Genomic DNA, 21,936 nt, shown 5'->3' with positions numbered 1-21,936 from the left:
TTCCCCCACCCGAATGACGGAAGCTCATTTAGAAAACAGCCGGCACGCATGATGCATGCATTCATGATATCACGATTGGCCGACTGCCAACTGTATCCGCGTACTGTCTACTTTTACTCGGCTTTATCGCATCCCTCAAACATTCTCGATGATAATTCTGGCTCAATCGTTTTTAACCTTTCACCGATCGAGTCTAGCGACCAATGCGTTCGTAACATTTCGACGCGTTTACGAAGCGCACTTTCATTCGCTCTTTGAACGACGATGTTGTTAGATTAAAGGCGATTTCACACTAACCGCCACGTGATCATCTAAACATTCCTCAGTGGGTTCGAAGACGCACTCCTTGGGGTCAAGTTGTGACAATATCGGGACTTTGCTTTTATTGAGAATTCGATCGAGAGATAGGTGAAATTCGATAGTTGTTATCTCTTCCACTCACGTGCCTTTGCGTACAGTAATTCTCGCTTTCGAGTGACAAAATCGGAATTTGCATCCGGACAAAAATTTCGAACGGTCGATAAAAGACGCGCGACTTTTTAACCGATTTTCGACGAATTATAATTGAAATTTAAATTGACGAATGAACAAAAATATTCAGCAAAAAACGAAATAAAATAAACCGTTCGAATAAACATTACATAGAAATTCCGCGAGTATTCATTGTTTACCGTTCGAAAATTTTGTTCATTTTTGTATTTTGCTTTTTCTTTTCTTGAAACCTTTGTCACATTGGAATATCAGGGGTCGTGTAAATCACGGAACTACTCGAGAGGGAAAACCACTGTGACGATTGTAAATGAAGATTATTTTCAAGGATTTTTGCGATCCATTAGTCGTGACGCTATTGGAATCCTGTTTCGACAATTCGACCGAGAGGTAGGTGAAATTCGATAGTTGTTATCTCCCCCACTCGCGTGCCTTGCGTACAGTAATTCCCGCTTTCGAGTGACAAAATCGGGACCACCGATTCGCACGAAAGCGGAACAGAGATTTTGATCTCGAGGCGAGGTTCGACCTCGCGTGTACCGTTCAATGTGAAAAGTGAATGGGATACACCAAGAGCGAGTAAATAACATTTTTGTGTACTACACGAGAGTGTTATCGATCTAATGCTGAGGGTTTCCCGATGAAAATAAATCCAAACTCGATCGTATTCGGACTGTTTTCAATTACAACAATATATTTTAATTATATTGTATACTCAAGTGTATAGTTCGAGTCACGATTTTCAAACGTTTGAAATTATATATAATTGTACAGAGTTTGAACGGTGTCGTGTTTAGGCTCGTTTTCATCGGGAGAACCTAGCCGATCCATTGGTAATATTGTCGCGAATATGTAACGAACGATACATTAATTTACATTTCCATCAGTGAATGAAATTCGATCTGGTGCGTGATAAGGATCTTACCCAGAGCCACGCGAGTTGATGGATCGCTCGCACTACGTAAGTACAAGAAAATAAGGAGCACGGTACCGTTACTTGAATCCGGTGACAAAATTGTTACTTGAAAACGGGGATAAAGTGAACCCAGTGAAAAAACTTTCTTACGAGGACATTTTTCAGGTCCGTAGCTGCGGCCACTAATTGTTCAATCGGAGTGTTAAATAATCCACGGACGTACGGACGAACGAGAAATAATTTCTTTTTCCTAGAATAAAATAAAATTTATACGATTGTGTTATCACGGTGCAGTTTCACAAAATGGTAAGAATAACTTAATGACAATCTGGCAGAGAAATTGTGACAATTTGAGACACAGAGTACTTACTCTGTTCGCCCTATCGATCGTTATTTCAACCGATGGTTCTTTTTTTTAACAATTTTTCGTCAGACGGTTACTCAACGGACATAGTAAATCTGCCACGATGGTAGTTGTATCGTTGGTGGATCGTCGGGAAGTTTAACGCGGCAAATTATGAGTTACGATAACAATACGAGAGGAATGAAAATAAATGACCAACGTTTAATCGCGCATATATCGCATAACAACGAGCGACGGAACAAGTGCGATGTTAACGTTTCTCACATCGATCGCGCGTTACAATGAACTCTTTTCAGTACTCTCGGGTCTCGGATATTGATCCTAACGAATCGTACAGATGATCGTACACAGCGAATCGCGACACGAATCTGTTTAATGCCAAGACGAATCTACGGATAAACGATACTCGAGCAAGTGCAATTTAATTACGGTAAGAAGTGGAATGTGAAAGGGCCAACGACTCGATAATTGAGCCGCTTAAAATCGTGTGTGAAACAAGTAGTTAGCAACCGGTGCACATACGATGAATAAATACTGGAAAATACGTGCCGGTGATCACGAAAGTGGCTCAAGACGTACGTTGTTATAATACGGAACGAGATGATAGAAAATAAATTGTAAATTTAATTCTCCAAAATTTTGTCCACTCGGGCCTTTTTTATAACTATCTAGCACATATATTTTAATTGGACACTGTGCAAAAAGGAATCGATTTAACTTACGTGTAACAATAATATCGACTTTACTGTGAATAGAATAACGACAGTACAGGGCGATTCAGAAAGAATGGAATACTTTCAAAAATGTATTGGCAACGAAATTTATTTTCAAACGATTGGGATAGTTCATTGATAATTATAAGAGTTTCTTTGCACAGGTTTGTTTAGATATAAATTTCATATGAAATTTAGTTACTTAGAATTTTATCTAATAATCTTGGAAAATGTTCTTTCTTAGTAATGTAACTTAGATAATGGTGAATGATCGAGGTTAATTAATTACTGTTACATAACCGAACCATCACAGAAAGAATGTTCAACGTAACTGGGACTAATTTAGTGTAAAGAATGAAACAAACCGGAAGCTACCCTTCCGACAATATCGAAGGAATTGTGAAAGTCGATAAGGGGTAAAAAAAAAAAATGATACGTAATAATATTAGGTATATAGAACGATAGAAATTTATAACCATCGCTATACACCGTACGATAGAAAATAATAATATTAGGTCGTCCCATAAGTTCCTACTGTTTATTTTTCTACCATATAAAGTAATATTTTAATCTTACCTATGAAGCTAAACATCGTTCCCATTTTCTTCATAGGTACACATGATTTTTACATGTTTAGCATTTGCGACATTTCACGCACAAACTCATCATTTTGTTCACGATTACGTTCAAATTACAAATTGTATCTTTGTTCGTCTCGTGGCTCATCTTCCAGTTTAAAATTTCCCTTCCAAAATCGTTTAGTTTAAACCACTTTCTACACGTACGAATCTATAAAACACCTTCTCGATGAACGACACAAATATTATTTGTTGAAGTTGTTGCCGTACTCCCTTTTCAGAATCCATACAACACGAAATGGCGAAAATGTATACGCATTTCACTCATTATTTTAAAAAACCGGGTATTACCACTAGAACAATCGTCGATAAACGTATTACTATTTGTATCAAACTACTTACGTATATTCGAAGTTGGACGAGGAAAGGACAAATTATTGGGTTGTTCGGAAAGTCATTTCGTTTTCCAAAATGGAGAATATATAATTTAATAAAATGTTTACACACTCTAAAGAAATCGTGTTTCATTTTCACAAAAAAAAAAAAAAAAAAAAAAAAACGAAATGACTTCGAACAACTCAATAATTTACGAGTCTCATCAATTGTCTATTTTGATAAATGTCCATGAATATTATAGGCGAAGACATCGTTAACATTTGAATCGTTTTTAAAAGAAATTCGAAACGAGTCAAATTGACCCCTTTGGTAGTTCAAGTGTTAAATATAAAATTCTTACAACGTCACGATCTGTGGCTTTCGAATGCCTTCTACGGACTAAACTGAAGCATAACAGTTTCGTCACCCGAGTCTCCTTGTGTCTGCCTCCTCTCTATGTGTTTATGAAAGGTAAGATGAGAAGTATAAACACATCGCGTTACGAACTTATGGGATCTAATAATAATAACGTGGATAAGATTGACGGGGAAAGAAATATATATATATATATATATATTATTTTACACCGATACGAACGGTGGAAATGATAAGAAGATATTGTATACTTTTTATCGAACGTAAGAAAACAAAAGAAACGAAAAATGAGAATAACCGAACAAAGTGTTCGGTAGCCAGAACAGTGGTATCAGTTTTCATGCCACTCGAATGCGTCTCGAGAAGTACGCTACTCTGCTTCCAAAGACCATACCGTGAAGATCATTACGAGGCATGAATTTGCATAGTAAAATTTTCATTCGATGCCTCCACGTTTCGACACTAGAAATTTATGCGTTCATCGACACCGTACCATACTCGTCAATACGTAATCGCTGGAGTTCTATCCTGTAGACTTCAGAAACGTCCCAATGGATTGCAGATGATCATACGCAATGAGTCACGTGCAACGGAACACATCCGTTTAATAGAAAGATGAGTCAAGAGGAGAATCGATACCTCCAGAACTTCGATTCGTTTAACGGAAAAAACAAATCGAGAAGTATCGATACTATTTACTCGCGTGAGATCATCATTCGAATGTAAATTTATTCCGCGAAAACGACGATAAAATCAAAATTTAAAAATCTATACTCAGGAAACAAGGATGTAATTATAACGTGATTTGCTCGGTTTCAAGTTTAAACGAGATGATTTTCACAAATATATTCGGTAGCACTTACATTTGCAAGTAAGGCTTTTAATATCAAGTTGAAAGATAGCAATCCGAATAATATTAAGCCTGGCGGAAAGTTTTACCCGCTCAACTCACGCGATACTCATACTGAGAATATTACTAGACGAATTTCGAAGAATTGGTACGATTGGAAATTGTTCGTCGAACGATGGATAACTTCTCTTAAATTTCAACGATATTGAAAATGTGTTTTTGTTATCCATTTCTGAGCGTGATTCAATTTTTTACACTCGAATCGCATTTTGCGCGTCCATATAGCATTATATTGTACACGACAAATTTTATAACCGCGTTATTTTTTTTTTTTTATATTAAAATTTGTGTAATATACAATATCGTAAATACACATTTTGTCGATCGACATATTTGCTTCGCTGTCGTCTCGATAGATAGAGTATTTGAACAGTGAAAATTACTGTCTTTACATAGTAAATATATGTCAGTTAAAAAACATAGCAAAGTCAATAACCATTTGTGACGTAACCTGGAAAACCACACGTGTTGAAGTATGATCTATCAGTTTTATACGGTACACATCTGCTGGAAAACATAGCGAGAGTCAATAATCGTTTGCGCCATTCCCGGAAAACTATATTACGTGTGGTCAGAACACTACGGTTGATCAATGTTACGCAAACTTGCTACAATTTCATTGAACTTAAATGTTAATCAGCCTGCATCCAAGATTCAATGTCAGTCTCTACTTTAATAAAGCTCTGAATATACATGTATAGAGTGTCTAAATATAAATGCTGTTTGAAACAACGCCTAAACTATTGATTAGATAATGGTAGAGGAATCATTTTCCTTTTTTTTTTTATTTCTTCGGGTAGCGTTCGATCGAGTGGAAATTATATTTTAATTTTCGTGTTTCGAACTTCGACATTTATACACGATTTCTTTGAACGAGTTTGTTGTACTTTTTCATTGACATTTCGTTGGGTAATAGAATACGGATGTAACGACATACGACACAATAATGTTCAAGGTCGCGCGAGATCAGAAACGAAACACGAGTATCTTCTTTGTAACGGAAAGGACGGATGAGATGCTAGAGTTCCATTAAATGTTCGCTTTTAAAATGAAAACGATACGCGTATTTCGGATTTCGGGTGACCTTCAACGTTATTGTATTCCTGTATCGTTGAATTTGTCTTTCTTTGTACAATAACGTATAAACGAAACGATGTAACACGCCACTTGAATAAATCAAGTTGACGTTGAAATAACATTCGAGAAGTAAAAATAAAAATATCGTTTTCATCTCGTCATATTCTACGTGAAAAATGGAGAAAAAGTCCTTCTTATCTCGAATCGGTCTATGTGTGTATGTTTCGATAAATTCGTTACACTCGAATTGAGACGTGCCGTTTAAAACGTTAAAGAAATATTGGCTGCATTTAAATATTCGTAACACAATTGCGACATCAAAAACTCGTGTTAGGAATTCTAGGTCAGATCCTGACAAGATCTTAAGCCCGGTGCTCGAGTTTTGAACTCGAGTACCCTAAAGTCGGCGTCGATCGAAATCTAATCGGCAAAGTTCTCTACATGAAACTTACGGTGGTAATTTTACTCTTGTAAACGTTTCGTTCGATTCAAACCCGGAACAAATCAATGAAAACACCGGAAGCACGTGTGCGCTGGAATACTTTCCTATCTATTTAATTTACCAAGAAGTAACGATGGTTTTCAATAGCGCGTTGTTCGTACAAATCGCGAACAATCGCTATACATTTCGTGCATAAATTAACTCTCGTGTTTACCCGAAATTCGAAGTATCGTTTTATCTCATTGTACGTAAAAATACTATTTTTATTTCACCGGTGAAAAGAATTGCGCACGGACCGGTTTATTTCGAGCGCACTCGACGACGAGTCGTGAATGAAAGAGCCAACAAGTAAACACAAGAAACCACGCGGACGTTCCGAACGAAGAGATCAAGTACCTTGAGGACCACCAGGAGTCATGTCTTCGCATAGTAGTGGTTTCATCTGACGTTGCCACGTTTTGTCACCAAAAGAGAAAGAAAAAAAAACACACACACACACAATGCGTGCACCTTTTCCGAGTGGACACCCACGTTCAACAGCCGCCGAGATCGTAGTTCCGTACCCGTAGAAACATCGTTCCGTCGAAAGATTACACACGAAAAACGCTTCCTCGAACACCCATTCACTGGCCGCGTCGCAGATAAGAGACACCGTCTTTGTTCATTGATCGAAGATACCTACGAAGCCTCCGTTCTCGAGGCGTCGCTCATCCGGCGTGACTCGTAATCGTAACAGCGGACCGAGAGATCCCCCAGTGGGTCAAGGTTGCGAGAAATCCTTCGTAGCGATCGACCACCTTCGCTCAGGGTACTCAAGGTGTTTCGTGTACGCACGAAATCACGTACTTTCGAAACGCGCTCCCCCTCGAACTTTCCCGGCAATTTCGGCGTCTTTCTCGCACGTTGCGGGCCAACGCGTTCACAGTCGACAATTGCTCTTCCGCGCAGAGGAATCGATCCAAGGATGCTGGGGAAAAGCACACCGTGGTTCGACGACCGTTTAAAAAAAGAAAAAGGAAAAATAAACTCCCCGGGAGCGACAGGGTCACGCGTCGAATTTTCACATGCTCGCGCGCCACGATTCACCCCGTCGAGAGTACGAATCTGCCGGGAAAAGCCGATCGTTCAACGACGAGACTCGATTCGATCTACCGTAGCGCTCCCTAGGAAACTCGCGAAACGTCCGGGATCGTCGATCGTTCGCACGTGCCGAAACCTCGTTCGTCGACTGCAGCGAATACACTCACGGGTATTTCCTTTTCTTTCCTCTCTTTTTTTCACCGGTTCACTCGGTTTCGTATTACTCGAATCGCGTCGCGGTAAAACGAGACACAACTCGGTCTAGATCGAAGCGAAAGACGATGTTCAATCGGATCCCGCTGACGTTGGATCGTTGTCGCGCGTCTCACGAATGGAAAGGAGCGTTTCAGCGCGTGCACCGATCGGAAAGGCCGTCCGATCGGAAGCATACGCCATTCTCGACTGACGGGTAAAACCGCGAGGTGGCATTTCTTTCCTCGATCGGTGGCGCTCCCCTCCCTTCGCCAACCATTCACCCTCCCCTCCTCTGACCACAGGATCGAGGAAAAAGCTTCGATCGAGGATCTTGGTGGGGTGGAAACGAACGCGTGGACGGCTGAAAACCGCGAATGTCCGCGCCGCACGCGACATTTTTAATTGGTTGAAATTTACGTGTATACTGACCAAAACGGTTCACGCGTTCGTCAACCGCGCATGCATACCGCGATAAGTATTACTGTATCAATTCGTTCCTGTTTATCCACCAAATTCTCCGATTTATTTACACGCTACACCCATTTCGAACACCGACTAGGTCCGTATCGGCACCCACCTTGATCAGATATGGTCAGAATTTGTATTTAGATAAGAATTTCGAACGATCGATAAAAGACACGCAATTTTTTAATCGTTTCTCGGTGAATCATAATTGGAATTTAAATCATGGAATAAAATATTTCGCGAAGAGCGAAGAAAAATTGCGGGTGTCGGTTCATTCGTCGTCTATCGTTCGAAAATTTTGTCTATCTTTGTACTCTGCTGATTCTTTCCTTTAACTCTTTATCGCATTGAAGTATCAGGGATCGCGTAAATCACGGTATTACGTGAGGGGGAAAATCACTATGACGACTGTAAATGAAGGCTATTTTCAAAGATTTTTGGGAGGGAAATTGAACATTTTTTCTATAAAATCTTTAATGGTTTTAGAAAGTACATTTTTTGAACTACATTTCCTTAAAATTTCGTGTAAAAGTATTAATCATTGTAGGCTTAATAGTAGCCAGTATAAAAGACTTCCAAAAATTTACAGACAACGGGCGAGTGTGTAATTTTCCACCGTGACATCTGAAATGAAAAATTATACCAGTTTCTTAAACTATGAGATAATAGCTTCGGTTGCATGTACGGATTTTCATAAAAACAAATTTGTTACAAAATGGTAGATCTTTGAAGGAAAAATATCGAGAATCAACGACGAAATCAGCATTTTTTTTAAATATTATGAAGAAAATTAAGTATCCGATCAATAATTCCGAAAGTGCAATCGAAGAGAATGTTGTCAAGAACCACTATAAAAAATTTCAGGTAAATGAAAATTAACCGAGTTATCGATCTGCCCAGTTTAAAGTTTTGTAACATTATCTATGAAATAACGTTGAAATTGTTGAACTTACCAAGCAGCATCTACTCCAGGGCCATAAAATATATCTTCTACGGCAAAATTATCAGCTCCGTGTATATCTAGCTCTGTTTTTTTCTATTAAATGCCATGCGTCGCTGTTTTCGCTTTTCGGTCAGCTGCAGAAACATGAAGCATGTCCTGCTTTTCCCTGTCTGTGGTCCAATTTTGATTTTGAGGACTTCTATTATTTGCAACAATCCTGAATAACCGTCGTTAAATAGGATTACTGTTGAATTAGTTGCCAGTTGGACCACTGTAGCTTCACTCGATGTAGTTTTGGGGCAAATTTCCAAACAAGAGCATCAAAGTTATTATTTTGAGTAAAAGATATTTAGGTTTGTTTAATTAATAGCGCTTTCTTACTCGAATTTCAATGTTTAGGTATATTCGGTTAAATGTTCTTTCTTACTCGAGTTTTCACAAGTGATTATTTATGGATATTTTTATAAGTACACTTTTCTGAAGTAAAATGGCCCAAACTGCTGTATATATATATCGTTTATTAAATTGACATTTCGACAAATTAATTTTGCTGTCAATTTACCTTTGCTCCCGAGGCTTTTTGTTATTTTCTTTTTACATCGATGAAACTTTACACCTATTCGTCCCTGTACACGATTTATTTGTGCACATTCCTTCTTTTTTATATTTTAATTGCACGATTCGATTATTCCTTTATATGTTTCGCTATCTCCATCATCGTTTTGGAAAGGGGACTGCGAAGAACAGCACGGAATTATTCCACAGTTTCAGAATCGAGTGCATCTTAATGTTAGAGTGGCTAAGACACACAGTATAATCATTACAGTTGATCCAAACACTCTTCGTTCACACTTCTCATCATCTTAGACTAAATACTCTTGGCTCTACGAATTATCACTTTCATCCAAACACTTCTTATTCGTATGAAAAATTCTATCACTATATGCTGCGGTCACGTTTGAGCGTTATGCTACATCCGTTAAAACATCTGTAACTTCGACATTTTTGCGAATTTTATTTTAATATTTAAAGGTAGCTTTCTGAAATTCTAAACATTAAGAGACAACAAAAAATTTTTGATTTTTCAAATCGTCACAGTGATTTCCCCCATTGAGATATTTTATCGTATATTTCCTACTTGATACTAATTTACAGGCAAATTAACATTAAAAGTTGTGGCCTTATCTTTAAAACAGCTATTATTACGTGCTAAACCTGTTACCAAGAAAAAATTAATTCGTTATACGCCTTTTTCGAAGGTAAGGTAATAAATGTGATTTAAGCAATCGATTCCTCAAATTGTAATTATCGATTTTTAAAATGATACTTTCGTTAAGGGTAATAAATTTGTGAATGAAAATAAGAAAAGATATACGTAAGAAAGGGAATTATACGAATGGTATAGATTTAATCGATAAATAAGCGTACGAGAGTATCCAATAAATAATAATAACGATGAAATCTTGTCTTTATATTTATTTTATATGTCAACATAAATAATGTAATAACCTTGAAGCGCACCATAACTTAAGTGATAAACTAGATCCGTGATAACGAACACGTTAAGGATGAGTACATAAATTGTACTGGTGCAATTTAGAAAATCTTCCGATGGTAAAGTTTACGAGTCGCGATAACTTTTAGAAAAATATCGATTTCATCTTTAAATAATTGTAACGCGTGCACGAAATACGTATAAAGTATCCTACAATTAACCTACTTTTATGAAAACAGAATCGCGTGAAATATGAATGCATTGTAACATTTTTGTTAGCTACACAAATATGGCCGAAAATTATCGTATGTAATAATTGTACTAGCTTTTGTAAAGTATTTATAACACGCACAAAAAAAAATGTTATCTATTAATTTTATTATTTATACTTTTCATTACTCGATTATTTCAAATATTTATCACCAAGATTCAGTAAAAACAATGAAATTGGAGAGATGCAATTTAGGTGAGCGGTAAGCATTAACTAATTCTTCACTATGTTACTATTTGTTCTATTTCATTTGTTTTATTTCCGAGTTTAATAATTATCGTGGCGACGACAAAATATATACATTGAAGAACATAGATAAAAACATAATGTATGGTAGAAAGTCAAGTGAAAGGGCGCGAGGTTCAGCGAATTGCTGTGTTGCAATCTGATCATAAAATTAATTGTATTGGGAAAAAAATTTTTCATTTGTCGGAAAAAAGTGTTTCAAGTTTAATAATTTGTATTAGTTCAAAAATATTCCACGTTTTAAGAGATTAAATACGTGACTAAAACTTTTATCCTGAATTATCTCTCGTTAATTTTAAACTAACTTTTTTTACATGCGTCTGTTCGTGAGTCTTGTAGAAAGGCTTGAAATACTTTAGAAGAATGAAATTTTTAATATTACATCTGCTTTAGCACTTCCCTGTTTGAACTAAAACCATAAATCTGCACGACAAAAGTCACTGATTATTAGAGGAAATTTTTCTCAAAGGAAATTGTACATATCTCACTTATGATAAAATATTATAGAACGTATTTTATTTTACTGTGAATTTCTGAGTTTTCCGATATCCTATATAAAAGACTGTTAAATACCGTAAGTTCTCAACGCATTTGAGTGTTAAATTCTGGTCTTATGGTGCTTAATAAAACAAATGAATAAGGGAAATGCAAAGTTATATATATAATTATTTGCTTCGGGAGAACGAATCATTTTGGAACGGACTATTATTGTTTCTATAGAAATAAAGGCACGCACGTAAAAGAAAAATTAGAGAATCTTAACGGAATTAAGCAAAAATATTATCACAACATTTATTTTAACCAAGTGTCATCAATGAGGTTCTGTTATAGTTTTTTACTTGCCGGACTGAAAACAAATTTCGGTATGAGAAACAAAATTTTCACCTCAACGAAAATTTATATATTGCTTTAGGTGTTTACTACGGTACATTTATTGTAAAATGTATCGTATTTAAAATTGAACGTTAATCGTTTAGATTGTTTTACCGTGTGATGTATTTGTATTGGGATAATAAGGTAAATAATTAAAGAAAATACTATGCAACTATTTATGACCGAAAGTCAAGTAAAATAAAAAAAGAAACGAATCGACCAAACCCCAAAGACTAACAAAATAGTATTTTTCTTCGAGTACCGTCCACGGCGTTACATTCTACTTAATCGTTTTCTCTTTGGGCCTTCGAAGGTCTTTATTATTGAAATTACAAAGCAAGTGGATCGCTGGTGGATAAATTAATTAACAACATCGATTAATTCCAATTTGCGTAAACGGAGGAAAACGGAACGATTTGTCGAGTGTCGACTTAATATACGCAGAATAAAAATATTTTGATCAAGTTCTCCATGGGACTCCAGAAGCATAATCGTAGCTACTTTCCGTCTAGCTCAGCAAGCGACCTAATGAGGATGTGCTTCCGCAAAGAACTTGTATTATTCGCGTACATAATGTACAATATGTTAAGCAGATTCGGTTACACAAATCTTTGTCCTATAATTCTGAAGTCAGTGCGCATGGAATTTTAAAATCGGTAGAAAAATATGATCGTTTCAAAATGATTGCAAAAATGTTTACCGATACGACGTAATTACCAGACAATTACCGTTCGACGATACCGTAGCGTTTATTTTATAAGTAGAAGAAATTGGGACACTCATAACTTCGAACGTTGTCGTTTTAAAGGAACAATGCTTCGCAATACTCGCGGGACTGTCCCGAAACAGAGATGTTAATGGTCCCACTGACATTTTACAAATGCCAAGTTACGACATTTTCCAGTGTTTTATGTCCTAAATCGTTATGATATGTCAATGTTGCGACGATACGTGTTGGCTTAAAATTTCTTATCGGCGAAGGTGATGCTCGAGTGTCGTATTGCCGGGAGTAGGTGAAATAAGAAATGTCACACTGATGCAACGATGCAGCTGCTAAACCAATGTGAAACGCTTTCGTCGATCTCACGAATATCGAGACGATAGATAGTATATTAACTACGAAGATTCATCTTTGGTCAGTATTCGATACCGTATCGGTTCGATGACGGTAAAAATTATTCAGGTAAGCGAGCATCGTTGCACAACATTCCAGTTAGTTCAGGAAATACGAACGTGCCGATAGAATGGTAAGCAAACCACGATAGCACACGACTTAACCACGAACGAGCTGAGTAAGACTAACGTTGGTTATCTATCGAACACGTGCGTTTTCACAAATGATATTATTGTCGTAAATTAACTTGCAAAGAACTCGTCGATAAAAATATACAAGTTAACCTCGGGTTGCGGTGATTACGCACGGATTTCTTTTGTTTCGACTTGCTGTTCAATTCGGTTCGACTTCCTTCAAAACGAATTTCGCGCAACGGTTTGCAGAATTTCAAATTTGTCGTAGAAACTAAGAAATTGATTAAAATCTTGGTCAGAATATTTAGTCGTAGGAAAGTAACAGTTACGTCGAATCGTTGTTATACATTATACTCTTCAAATAGAATAAATAGAATGAAATTGTCAAATTTTTTAAAAGAAAATGTATGTTGGATAATCACTACGATTTTTACATTTCAAAAGAAATATTAACTGTTGTTTTATTTTTTATGAAATTATAATGCACATAATTTGGTTCGTTGTCTTATAACATAGTTTTTCTTTTTTATTTAAAATTTTGATTGTATTACCGAGCAAAAAAGCGCGTGAATATTATTCTTAAAAAGATTTGGGAAAATTACGTTCAATTCTTCATACTTCCATTGGTAATGGGAACGAAGTTTTTTGTGGATCGATGTGATTGGAGAACGAAGTAATCTTTTTCCTTCCTTTCCTAGTTTACTTTAACCTCAAGTTGAATGTTTACACCCACTCGATAAACCTTTTAATTCTGACAAATAACACAATTATCGATGATCCATCTGCCACTGAAAGTGTTAATAGGCAACTGTTAAAAAGTCTTTCAACATTGTGTTTTTATCTTTTAGCTAGTGTTTCATTTTTGTTTGCAAATAATTTTCGCACATATTTTGCATTACTATATCTCTGAATGAGCACGTATCATTCAAAGTTAAATAGACTCGAACGGAATAGCAGTTTTAGATTACATAGCATTTCTTGTACTCCTTATATTTGTTTCGTTTTCCTTCGGATAATACAATTTGTACCGAATTCTTCATTTGTATAGCACAATAAAATTTTTCAAATATTAGACAGTACCCCGAACAATGAAATACGTGGGCAAATATGTAACGAATTATTAAAATACTCTAAGATTCGTTTAAAATTTTTTTCATATCGGAAAGATGTACTTCAAACAATCTTAAATTGTTTGTAGTGTTTTACTAAATTATACCAATTGTCCTATTTGCGTTTAATTCGATCCAAATGATTTTTCTTCTGTTATAGGCTCAAAAATTACGAAGAAACTGTCCCGATGTTTTATAACTTTTATTACATTGTTCTTTTGTACAAATCGAAATTTAAACGAAAGATATCTAAAAGAAACGGTTAATCAAAACTCGCTCAACTGCAATTAATTTAACAAATGTCGATTATAGATTTAAGAGAAAAGAAATGCCCGAAACGTTGGATAAACCATATGTGGCTCGGTGCAATAAAAATTCTAATAATATTATATTCTCCGTTGTAATATACTAAAAAGCAGTTTCATACGATTGTATACGGTCGATTAATACGAAAATTTGGGTGAACGAAATTAGGAGCTGCACGCGACAAACGCGATCAAATAATGTTACATTTCGTGTTTCCTAGCGAATAATATTACGGTCGGTCCCCGTATTGACGATTAAATCACACTACGATCCGGAACTACCGTCGTGGTGGCCGATATTAAGTAATATTTATGAATAATACGAGCAACGGTGTAACGAGTCCGTAGAGATCGCGTGACGAACGAACTAATGAAAACTTCGACGAAACGTGCTATCGTTGACGTGGCCCTCACTTCTGACTTTACGCTCGAGCTTACGTCAGGCGTGGACACGCCAAACCCAATAATACATCATCGTAAGACGACACCATTCCATTTTGTTCATCTGTCGGTGTAAAATTATTTCATTCAATCATTGGACAGAAATATGCGCGGTACGGAGTATCTGTCCGAAACGTTCGAGAACGTTTGAACGGTACGAGTTCAAACGTTCGAAAACGTTTGAACGGTACAACTTCAACGTTTGAAACGTTACGAAGTGTAAAAAGACACAAATCCCTCTAACGGTACGAAACCCGACACCAGTCGAGTATCGTTCACCGAAATTGTAACAAATTTGTCTGTTTGACGTTTCTCGTTCTCCAGCGGTTGCAAGACGACCGTAATCAAAGTGTTTGCCTACTAACTAAGACGTCGACGTCTCTTTTTCTGTTTGACAATTAATCCACATGATTCACGGGCAAACATACGTCCACGGGAAGTAGAGTTACGCAAAAAAATTAATTAACTCGTGTCTTTCGCGGAACTGGGTCCGATCGAAAATGTCTCGTTACTGCTGCGTAAGCACGTTTACTCTCGGTTTAATTACTGATTCATTGGAAGGTACATTAGTGTAATGTTAGATATCGTGATAAGTATCAACACCAACGATCGTGGATATACGTGCACAGAGTGTTTCACAATTCATTCCGCACGAAAAATGAAAAAAGTTATTCGTGGAAACGTTTGCCCTATCTGATTTTAATTTCAAATTACAACCGCCTCTATCGTCAAAGTGATCTAATATTACATCAGAATATTAAGCACCATCTAAAGGACATATTTTTTTTCTATTCAAATTGGTACATCTTTGTGAAACATTGAAATATATTCAAAATGTATTTTTTATTTTCTAACGAGAAATAATTCAAGGGGATGAAACATCCCTTCGTGGTTCCTCGATTCGAATAGTTTTTCTAAAATTATCCTCAGACGATTCGTCGAATCGAAAAATTGTTTAGATGAAATTTACTTGGTTGTAAACATAGAATCGTATTATAATATGATTTCAGTTTCGATCGCTTTCGAAATACGAATCGAGGCTTCTCCTGCTTTATCGAAACGAAACAATGCAAATTGTTTTGCACCGTTTATTAATAGCAAACGAGAACAATATTTCGTCGTTTATAATATAACGAATAAACGAAATGGAAGTAATTCATATGTACATAAATATCGTCGTTTAAAGGGATTAACAAGCTGTTACGTCAAACTCATATCTTGGTCCCACCTCTATTTAAGTCATGCGTTATTGTAGAAGTGGTAATTACCCATCGTAATCGATTGCGAAGCAGTCATTTTTATTTTGCAACATTGCGCACGATTTCTAGTACTATTTGCTGTATCGTTTTTCCACAGTAACGATAGCTCCATAACCAAATGCAATTCGAAACTATAAAATTTCGTTATCCGTATTCTGTTTTATTTGAATATTTAATTAAATTCGTATCTAGAGAATTTGGAGAAAACAATAACCGAGTATTATTTACGATTTTTTACAAATTTAACACGGTCACTTGCATAAAAAACGAAACAATCATCGTCTGATACGAAATACCACTTTACGTTCTAAACTTCTACGTACGATGTGTATTTTTATACTGTGCTACAATACTGCTAATAAAGTTTTCAATAAAGTCAAATTTTAACGCGTAAGTTCGAATGCTGCTTCAGCACAACCAGCAATATTTATTTGTTTATTTGGATGTCCCCAAAGTCGCTTTACGTAATCGAAATATACATTTCGCATACGAAGGTACAAAAAATCGAACGATACTCTCTTTTTAAGTAACAGAATGTTGAAAATAATTCTTTAAAAAAGTCAAGTTTCAAGGCGTTGAAGATTCGGCGCGCCCAGATGCAAGTTTGTAGGGCGCACCCTACTTTATTTTATTTCAGATGTTCCTAAAGATAGCCCGTGTTATCGAAATGCATATTTTATTCAGCGAGGTTCAAGGACTATCGTGATAATAATTTTCAAGCAACAAGCTGCTAAAAAACCATTCCTTAAAGAAAATCAAATTTCAATACCGAAGACTCGTCTACACGATTAATTTTTTCCATACGCCGTCAAATCGCTCCATCTTGGTAAATGACACATTTCGAACTTCAAGATTGGAAAAATGTAACATTCTTTTTCGCGCGAACACATTGAAAATAATTCTTTTAAAAAAAATGTCGAACTTCAAGATTGAAAATTCGTCGCACCTGGATACCAATTCGTCCACCGTGATCTTCATTGTTATTCAGATATTCTCTGAATTTGTCCACCTGGTTTCCCTGGCACGCGTGTTACGTAAGAACGTTCAAGAAACGGAGTAACATTTTTCTTCAATATTCAATTATCAATTGTGTCTTTCTCGTTGAAAATCCTTGAAATTCTTATTCCCACGTGGTCGGAACAATCTACGTTAAAAACCGACCGTAATGAATACTCGATTGTTACACACACGCACAAAAAAAAAAAACAAAACTCCAATTATAATATTTCACGCACGGGGGCCACCTTAATACGTGCAAAAATAGAAATCACTCGCTAAATCTCTCACGATAATGATTCGCTATTTCCTGACCGTAATAACGGACACTTAACACCGACTCCTCTAATTATGTCTCATTGTCCTGAACGAAAAACACGAAATCGAACGAGATCCCCAGGCGACCTTTGACGCACGCAGACGCTTCCCGGGACACTCTTTGCCACGACGATGACGAAGCTGTTTGTTTAAGCCCCGAGGATCCAGTGTCCCGTGGTAAATATAGGTAAAAGAGAAAAAGAAGAAGAAGAAGAAAAAAAAAGAAAAAAAAAATCAACAAAATCCTTGCAAACCGTCAACAGCTGACGGGTTACTCGCGTTTGTGTTTACGTCACTTTAGTCACGATAACACGCCGGCTCCGGGCTGTCAAACGGTTAATAAAACCGGTGCAGGCCTAGATATGTATCTATTGTGCGAGCGCATAATGGAGGCCTGTCTCTACCCCTTTAGACGTTCATAATACATCGCGGCCTTGCAAAACGACACGGTCTCTCTGTGACACCGCGCGCCAGAGATAACGTAATCGCCGGCACGCCGTGGCGTTTACGGCAAAACGGACGCTTCTCTAACGACACGATTCACCGACAAATTGTCCTTTAATTCGCGCGCTAATTGTCCGAGGAAACGATTGGCTCCAGTCGATGACCGAATTCCGCGAACACTCGGTCGAATTGATCGTCAAATTTTCATCCGAGTCACCTCCTTGTCGAGCGAGGTGTTTTAACCGATGATTACGTTCGAACCCTTTCGCTCGTGACGTATTAACCCTGTTGATCTTTGAGAATCCGAATGATTCACTCCCGACGAGAAGAACCGGTCGCTCGAGGAAATTTCTCCAAGCAAAAATTACACGTTCATTTTTAACGTATTTTTTCTATTTGAATATTTTGCGTGTATTTTTACATTTTGCAACACATCGAACGGTACAATTCGCAATTGTCCACGGTGTTGTACGACGCGAGTTCCTCGTACCGAATTCCACGGGGACCAAGAGTCGTCTTTCGAGCGTAAAGGGTTAAATGCGTCGCGTTTAATTCCATGTGTGACGAAACAACGTGGAAAGTAATTTTAATCGTTAATTTATATTGTTCTTAGAGTTAGCGCGTGTATATGAAGTGTGTACGTTAAATATAGCGAGTAGATTCTACTTAAATACGACGCGTTGAATTCCATGTGTGACGAAACAACTTGGAAAGTAATTTTAATCGTTAATTTATATTGTTCTTAGAGTTAGCGCGTGTATATGAAGCGTGTACGTTAAATATAGTAATCTTCCATTTAAATACGACGCGTTGAATTCCATGTGTAACGAAACAACGCGGAAAGTAATTTTAATCGTTAATTTATATTTTTCTTAGAGTTCGCACATGTATATCAGGTGTGTACGTTGAATAGAGTGGGCCGATTAGTTTGCCTCGTGATTTGAACTTTTTCATTTGTCTCTATCGTGTTACCTGTGTTTGGGGGTTTATAATAATGTGGACAGTTTGTTTTCAGGATTTGAAACAATCGTGGAATTTATTCGATAGGTTCCGTTGAAACGATTGAAATTGAACGATTAAAGTTCTTACGTTGTGAGTTTCGATAAGAAAAGATTGATAAAAGTTTTCATTTGGACGAAGTTTACAAGAAATACAAAGAAAGGGTCTCGCGTAACGGGATCAGATTACTTTCTTCGTCGATAGTAACAAAATTGTACATCCGTGGTTCGCGACATGGTAGCAAACTGCAAATTGTTCTGCGGGTGAAAACGAGCCCGACTACTAATTGCGTTAAATGTTATCGTCTACCTTCTTATAAAAAAAGGATTGAAATTGAACTAGAATTTTTGTAAAGCTTGCATCGGTGCAACCAATCGACGAGTGTATCAATTCGAGAAAAGGATACCGTTTAAAAGTCCATTTTGATAATTGAACGACACTCAGGTTTTCAATTTTCGCGAGATTTCTTACCTGAAAGTAAGTATCGAAACTTGACACGTCGTGAGATGGCGGTATGTAATAATCAGTACGGTAAATATGACCTTTGTTCCTTCACTTTCACCGATACTGAGCGAAAGTGTAATACTAACCGGTAAAATAACAAGAAAAATACGAGGCGTATGTTTTCGGAGGTGCAATTGCTAACTCCAAGGAAAATTAAAAAAAAATCAACTGCAAGGAAATCCGTGTCGGAAGAAAAACTCGATAAGTCATTTGCATCATTCTCGTAGATACAAGTACGAAAGGATCAAATGCAGCCGTAGATTAAAAATCAGATTTTTAGCTCGAAAAATGAAAAAATCCCGATTGCGAAAGGATTAAGGTTAAGAATCGTTTTTTCTCTCTTGTAACACACTGTATATGTACAGTGACCTTTCAATCGTTTGTTTATAATATATATAATTTATCAAGTGAGTTAATGCAGGACTACGAAACCTAATGTTAATAAATTTGAAAGGATCAAATGCAGCCGTAGATTAAAAATCAGATTTTTAGCTCGAAAAATGAAAAAATCCCGATTGCGAAAGGATTAAGGTTAAGAATCGTTTTTTCTCTCTTGTAACACACTGTATATGTACAGTGACCTTTCAATCGTTTGTTTATAATATATTAAATTAATCAAGTGAGTTAATGCAGGACTACGAAACCTAATGTTAATACATTTGAAAGGATCGATTGTAGCTGTGCATTAAAAATGAAATTTTGATCTCGAAAAATGAGAAAATCATAGGTGCGAAAGGATTAAGGTTGAGGGTTGAGACTGGGTGCTGTCGAATCGCGAATCCGCCTCGCGTTCACGGTTGTCCGCCTTTAAACACCGATTACCATCGTCCGTGATCTCGTACGCTTCCTACTGGAAATTGGGATGGAATAACAGAGCTGGATGTATATGTTATTGGGCAATACCAACGCCTTATTGGAACGAACATCGTATCGCGAACACGAGGGTTTACGGTGCGAGACAGTTGCTCGATCTTCGTACTCGAAGTGGCTATGGATTCCAGAACACTTCGCGCCGATTTGCTACCGATAACGATACATAGAAATTTTTATCTTACTATCAATCCTAGGAAAATCAATTTTTCACTGCTCACAATGATGTACTATTACGCGTTATCTTATCGAGAACGGATCTTCGATTCGTTGAGCAAACTGGAAGTTCGAAGTATTGTATTTTTAAAATAAAATGATTTCAACGTCGTTGAAATTGATCCCGCTGCGTATTCGAAGGAAAATAATTTAATTCTTTCTTTCAAGGAAACAATTCACTTCCGATACGACGATACAATCTAAAACCATAAACGAACGATTTCTTTGAGAAATACTACGATCAAAGAGATGAATGTTCCATTACACTTTTCCAGTTACGAGCGACGAAAATGATAAGAGTGGAACACAAATGAAATTAATTTTTTATTATTATTGCGAGACACGCGCAATTACTAGCTACAGACTCCGTAAGGGTGTGATTTTGAAATTTTCATCGCTAGTTAACTTGTCTTCGACAAATACCGATTCGTGTATACATCGTCGAGCATCTACACAATACTCTGTATTGTGTAACATTTGCAACGTATCGGTGTAAAATTGACTCGATGCAGATGTGCATCGCTGCGCAGGTAGGGATGGAATAACAGTAACTGTAGATAAGGATAGTAGAACGGGTAAATAATAGAACAACCGGTGCGCAGTTGTACCTAGTTCGATATAAGATTGCAAAAGGTTGAATGACAACATCGAAGACGCAACGGGCATCGTTGTAACCGGGGCAACCCCCTATGGTGACCAAAAGGGTAGGGCCGGAGATAGAAAGGGGTGCGGCAAGCAATCATAGATACCGTTCCATTTAGCTTAGCCCGTGTTTATTCAATCTAAGCGTGACCTAATCCTGAGGTTCTTTATTAGACCTGCACTCGTAAAAAATTATCAACGTCGCGATAAGGGAATTACAAAAATGCAGCGTTCAAGTTTCGACGAATCTCTGTTTCGGTGAGCGCCGATTAGAAACAAGTGTTGCGTCGATCTCGAATTACACTTTCATACATTCGAATGTTTAACGTTTGTAACGTAACTCGCTTCGAATAAACGTTTCACGACCATTCATTTCGAACCTCTTTGACGAACAAAAATCCCACTGTTTATATTTCGAAACACAGAAGCAATTGAACCGTACAAATGGAACGTAACACACAGAAATCGATAAAAGTGTGGCACGGGATTTTCCGTGTGCGCTTGGGCCTGCTTCGAGCGCAGGTTTAGAAGACACCTGAACGAACAGACCTGCGTTAAGGTAAACACTTGGCGCCGATCTGTTCGCTAGGTTTCTTGGAAGGCACGAGCGACCCTTTACAGGGGGTCGTGCAAGACGACCGAGCGTGGGGATGCACGAGAACAAAAGGAGATACGTGTGGCCCGGAGAAAATGAAGAGTGTTTGGAAAAGACGACCGATTAGGATGGCCGAACCTGACCGAATGTCTCAAGTGAGAGGGATTGAGGATTAGAATAAAA

General features: G+C 37.2%; 1 protein-coding gene and 1 long non-coding RNA gene across 9 annotated transcripts in view; one reads left to right on the top strand and one right to left on the bottom strand.

Moving 5' to 3' along the window:
• Atp8b (ATPase phospholipid transporting 8B) overlaps positions 1–21,936 on the bottom strand; it is a 97,487-nt gene that overhangs the window by 48,094 nt on the left and 27,457 nt on the right. For 5 of the 8 annotated variants that reach the window (XM_076322744.1, XM_076322746.1, XM_076322745.1 and 2 more), the window contains exon 1: positions 6,636–7,691. The exons of 2 other annotated variants lie outside the window; for them this stretch is intronic. The gene's annotated coding sequence lies outside the window, so the exon portion shown is untranslated. Of the gene's footprint in view, positions 1–6,635; positions 7,692–21,936 lie in introns of those variants that run through there. One more of the 8 variants, XM_076322743.1, reaches the window with a different exon arrangement.
• On the top strand, positions 839–1,614 carry LOC143152670 (uncharacterized). The gene is made up of 3 exons (XR_012993614.1): positions 839–879; positions 1,377–1,450; positions 1,571–1,614. It is a non-coding gene; the product is annotated as an uncharacterized LOC143152670 (long non-coding RNA).

Source organism: Ptiloglossa arizonensis, chromosome 11, assembly GCF_051014685.1.
Source record: "Ptiloglossa arizonensis isolate GNS036 chromosome 11, iyPtiAriz1_principal, whole genome shotgun sequence".
Lineage (NCBI taxonomy): Eukaryota > Metazoa > Arthropoda > Insecta > Hymenoptera > Colletidae > Ptiloglossa > Ptiloglossa arizonensis.
Note: the sequence above shows the minus strand (reverse complement) of the source record. Positions and strands in the feature narration are given on the sequence as shown.